The sequence below is a fragment of the Salmo trutta genome, chromosome 4 (assembly GCF_901001165.1).
Source record: "Salmo trutta chromosome 4, fSalTru1.1, whole genome shotgun sequence".
NCBI lineage: Eukaryota > Metazoa > Chordata > Actinopteri > Salmoniformes > Salmonidae > Salmo > Salmo trutta.
This window is the reverse complement of record NC_042960.1, coordinates 4,743,891-4,750,323: the sequence shown is the minus strand read 5'-3', so window position 1 is coordinate 4,750,323 and position 6,433 is coordinate 4,743,891.

Below are 6,433 nucleotides of genomic sequence, written 5' to 3'. Positions count from 1 at the left end.
GTGTGTGTGTGTGTGTGTGTATGTGTGTGTGTGTTTCTGTGTTTCTCTGTGTGTGTGTGTGTGTGTGTGTGTGTGTGTGTGTGTGTGTGTGTGTGTGTGTGTGTGTGTGTGTGTGTGTGTGTGTGTGTGTGTGTGTGTGTGTGTGTGGGGAAGTTATGGTTTCTTGTGAATAGGAAGGTGTTAGACAGAGGACACACACACACACACACACACACAAACATTCACTGTGCAGAAAACTCAACATCCCAGTTTAGAGAAAATCAAAATGAATGTTATTCCCCCTCGTTCAATCTGATTGCTGTCGTTATGATGTTGTAAAACGATTAACAGGTGGACTTGTGATCAGAGAACGTGTCCTTGTCAAACTGACTAGAATGTGAAAGTGCCTGATGTCACGTCAACATCAACTAAGTACTGTGACTATGAAACATAGTTATATAATGTGTTTGTTAGGACTTCATACTTGTTCAGTGTTATATCATGTTAATGTATGTTAACTTCTATGTTTATACTGTAACTGTTACAGTATGTTATCTTCTATGTTTATACTGTAACTGTTACAGTATGTTATCTTCAATGTTTATACTGTAACTGTTACAGTATGTTATGTTCTATGTTTATACTGTAACTGTTACAGTATGTTATGTTCTATGTTTCTACTGTAACTGTTACAGTATGTTATCTTCAATGTTTCTACTGTAACTGTTACAGTATGTTATCTTCTATGTTTATACTGTAACTGCTACAGTATGTCATCTTCTATGTTTAAACTGTAACTGTTACAGTATGTTATCTTCAATGTTTCTACTGTAACTGTTACAGTATGTTATCTTCTATGTTTATACTGTAACTGCTACAGTATGTCATCTTCTATGTTTAAACTGTAACTGTTACAGTATGTTATCTTCAATGTTTCTACTGTAACTGTTACAGTATGTTATCTTCTATGTTTATACTGTAACTGCTACAGTATGTCATCTTCTATGTTTAAACTGTAACTGTTACAGTATGTTATCTTCAATGTTTCTACTGTAACTGTTACAGTATGTTATCTTCTATGTTTATACTGTAACTGCTATAGTATGTTATCTTCTATGTTTAAACTGTAACTGTTACAGTATGTTATCTTCTATGTTTATACTGTAACTGTTACAGTATGTTATCTTCTATGTTTAAACTGTAACTGTTACAGTATGTTATCTTCTATGTTTATACTATAACTGCTACAGTATGTTATCTTCAATGTTTCTACTGTAACTGTTACAGTATGTTATCTTCTATGTTTATACTGTAACTGTTACAGTATGTTATCTTCTATGTTTATACTGTAACTGTTACAGTATGTTATGTTCTATGTTTATACTGTAACTGTTACAGTATGTTATCTTCTATGTTTATACTGTAACTGCTACAGTATGTTATCTTCTATGTTTATACTGTAACTCTTACAGTATGTTTTCTCAATAATATTTCTATTTTTTTAAACGACTGTATGAAACGAAACTCCTGCAGTTGGCTGTAACTTATGGACAATAAAGTTGTATTGCATTGTATTGTAGGTGTCCCATGACTATTCTTTATTGGTACTCAGGTCAACGGGCTGACTCATATGTGTTCAGGTCCCTCTCAGTCCAGATGTGTTTATCTTTCACGGAAACCAAGTTGACGTTTGATCCCTGATAACTATCGTTAACCATTGGCCTCATTGCTAAAACATCAAAACTCCTTCACTCACATGCCAAGCTATGTATCTCTCCTGACAGCTGTTATAGAAATCTCCTGTTCTCTTTTTCCTCATGTCTGTTTGCCTTCCGACATTGAAGTGTGGTGTGTGTGTGTGTGCGTGTGTGTGTGGGAGTCTGCATGCGTGTGTGTGTTCACCGTGCGGCCACTTGCCCTCACCAGGATGCTACCAAACCGCACATCCTCTGACTCATTGCCTCAGCCCCTGAGTGTGTGGGTGTGTGTGTGCCTTTTTGTGTGTGCGTGCGCACGTGTGTGTGTGTGTGTGTGTGTGTGTGTGTGTGTGTGTGTGTGTGTGTGTGTGTGTGTGTGTGTGTGTGTGTGTGTGTGTGTGTGTGTGTGTGTGTGTGCGCGAGTGTGTGTACATACTGTATACACTGTAAATAATGAACTCTACCGAGGGCCTGAGGCAAGTTGTTATTCATCATGGAAATTGACTGGCACACACATCTTTACAACTGACCCCAGACAGCCACTGGCCATGACAAAGGCCAAAGAGACAGAGGAAACATTAAGAACAAGCTCGTTGGCTGACCTGAGACCATTCCAGACAGACACCAAACATTACCTAGCAATAAGTCAGTCTGAGGTGACAGTGGTGGGACACCTCTGGCAGTGTAGCACGGTCCAGAGTAGGGTAAAGGTCCAGGTAGACTAGTGATGCCAGTACCAATGGCACAGGCATCAATACAGACACATTAGTAGAAGGCTGATTCTTACCCTTTTGCAACTCATTGGACATAAAGTATATTAGCTTCTGCACTATTACAATACTATTGTACATAGTAATGGACAAAGAAACGCTAACTGACATAGGAGCCAGCGATTTGTCTTCAAACTAAATGACCTCATGTTTTTGGAAGGTTTAAGCAATGCCATTCCCTCATAACAAAGTCACTGTTCTCCTATTTCAGATACATCAATACATCGTCAATACTGCCAGGTTCCTTCCGAATCCTGATTTCATGTCATTGTCTCCCTGTCGTTCTCATTAAATTTCCTCAGCTTCCTGGGGTGTATAATAGCTCTCTTTTCAACCACCAACATCATCCTGAGCTGAGCGGAAGGAGGCTTTGGCCGCCCACACAACCAAAAGTGGCCATGACTGGTTTTGGCAAGAGCAGGTCCAATGGAGGAAATAATGTGATGCGTCAGCTGAGAAGAGATGAACCGGTTTGGAACGTCCTCTACTGTCTAAGGGAGAAGATAGCTAACCCTACTTACTTTATATTAACCCTACATACTTTATATTTACCCTACATACTTTATCTTTACCCTACATACTTTATATTTACCCTACTTACTTTATCTTTCCCCTACTTACTTTATCTTTACCCTACATACTTTATATTTACCCTACTTACTTTATCTTTCCCCTACTTACTTTATCTTTACCCTACATACTTTATATTTACCCTACTTACTTTATATTTACCCTACATACTTTATATTAACCCTACATACTTTATATTTACCCTACTTACTTTATATTTACCCTACTTACTTTATATTTACCCTACTTACTTTATATTTACCCTACATACTTTATATTTACCCTACTTACTTTATATTTACCCTACTTACTTTATATTAACCCTACATACTTTATATTAACCCTACATACTTTATATTAACCCTACATACTTTATATTTACCCTACATACTTTATATTTACCCTACATACTTTATATTTACCCTACTTACTTTATATTAACCCTACATACTTTATATTTACCCTACTTACTTTATATTAACCCTACATACTTTATATTTACCCTACATACTTTATATTTACCCTACTTACTTTATATTAACCCTACATACTTTATATTTACCCTACATACTTTATATTTACCCTACTTACTTTATATTTACCCTACATACTTTATATTTACCCTACATACTTTATATTTACCCTACTTACTTTATATTTACCCTACTTACTTTATCTTTACCCTACTTACTTTATATTTACCCTACTTACTTTATCTTTCCCCTACTTACTTTATCTTTCCCCTACATACTTTATATTTACCCTACTTACTTTATCTTTCCCCTACTTACTTTATCTTTACCCTACATACTTTATATTTACCCTACTTACTTTATCTTTCCCCTACTTACTTTACTCTTACCCTACATACTTTATATTTACCCTACTTACTTTATATTTACCCTACATACTTTATATTAACCCTACATACTTTATATTTACCCTACTTACTTTATATTTACCCTACTTACTTTATATTTACCCTACTTACTTTATATTTACCCTACATACTTTATATTTACCCTACTTACTTTATATTTACCCTACTTACTTTATATTAACCCTACATACTTTATATTAACCCTACATACTTTATATTAACCCTACATACTTTATATTTACCCTACATACTTTATATTTACCCTACATACTTTATATTTACCCTACTTACTTTATATTAACCCTACATACTTTATATTTACCCTACATACTTTATATTGACCCTACTTACTTGATATTTACCCTACATACTTTATATTTACCCTACTTACTTTATATTAACCCTACATACTTTATATTTACTCTACTTACTTTATATTAACCCTACATACTTTATATTTACCCTACTTACTTTATATTAACCCTACATACTTTATATTTACCCTACATACTTTATATTTACCCTACTTACTTTATATTTACCCTACATACTTTATATTTACCCTACTTACTTTATATTAACCCTACATACTTTATATTTACCCTACATACTTTATATTAACCCTACATACTTTATATTTACCCTACTTACTTTATATTAACCCTACATACTTTATATTTACCCTACTTACTTTATATTAACCCTACATACTTTATATTTACCCTACATACTTTATATTTACCCTACTTACTTTATATTTACCCTACATACTTTATATTTTCCCTACTTACTTTATATTTACCCTACATACTTTATATTTACCCTACTTACTTTATATTAACCCTACATACTTTATATTTACCCTACATACTTTATATTAACCCTACATACTTTATATTTACCCTACTTACTTTATATTAACCCTACATACTTTATATTTACCCTACTTACTTTATATTAACCCTACATACTTTATATTTACCCTACATACTTTATATTTACCCTACTTACTTTATATTTACCCTACATACTTTATATTTTCCCTACTTACTTTATATTTACCCTACATACTTTATATTTACCCTACTTACTTTATATTAACCCTACATACTTTATATTTACCCTACATACTTTATATTGACCCTACTTACTTTATATTTACCCTACATACTTTATATTTACCCTACATACTTTATATTTACCCTACTTACTTTATATTTACCCTACTTACTTTATCTTTACCCTACATACTTTATATTTACCCTACATACTTTATATTAACCCTACTTACTTTATATTTACCCTACTTACTTTATCTTTACCCTACATACTTTATATTTACCCTACATACTTTATATTAACCCTACTTACTTTATATTTACCCTACTTACTTTATCTTTACCCTACATACTTTATATTTACCCTACATACTTTATATTAACCCTACTTACTTTATATTTACCCTACTTACTTTATCTTTACCCTACTTACTTTATATTTACCCTACATACTTTATATTTACCCTACTTACTTTATATTAACCCTACATACTTTATCTTTACCCTACATACTTTATATTTACCCTACTTACTTTATATTAACCCTACATACTTTATATTTCCCTACTTACTTTATCTTTACCCTACTTACTTTATCTTTTTCCTACTTACTTTATCTTTTCCCTACTTACTTTATCTTTTCCCTACTTACTTTATCTTTTTCCTACTTACTTTATCTTTACCCTACTTACTTTATCTTTCCCTACTTACTTTATCTTTTTCCTACTTACTTTATCTTTACCCTACTTACTTTATCTTTCCCTACTTACTTTATCTTTCCCTACTTACTCCATCTTCTCTCACCTTATCTCCTATATATGGAATAATATTATATGTTATTTAGTAGAGGCTTTAATCCAAAGCGACGTACAGTCATGCTTGCATACATTTTACATATGGGTGGCCCCGGGAATGGACCCCGGCGGTGAAAGCACCATGCTCTACCAACTGAGCCACACGGGACCACCTCTATCTCCTCTAGTCTAAATAACCTGCACTTTAATGAACATGTACATGCAGCCCCTTTTCTGGCATTTGTATTATGAAATTGCATCCAGTCTTCTTGCTTGTTAATATCCTTTGCTATTTTGATGTTGTCATTTTCTAATATGTGATTTCATCCGTATGTACTGTGAATGCAGCAAAATGAATGGCCTCTTTGAGGACAATCTGAATCTGAATAATATTGTATTATGGTAATGGTTTTGACATGTATAATGGAGATCTTCAGGGCTCTGCTCGGCCTTCTCTCAGGATAGTAAGTTAGTGGTCTGTTGACATCCCTTAAGTGGTGTGGGGGCTGTGCATTGGCAGGGTGAGTGGTGTTAACTCCTGCCTGGTTGACCCAGTCCGGGGGTGACTCTGGAAGGGGCCACAGTGTCTCACGACCCCCCTGTACGTGCCTGGGGGCTAGAGTCAGCCTGTCTTATCTTTTCAATGTGATTTTATCATACATGAAGTAGCTAATCAGCTACTTTC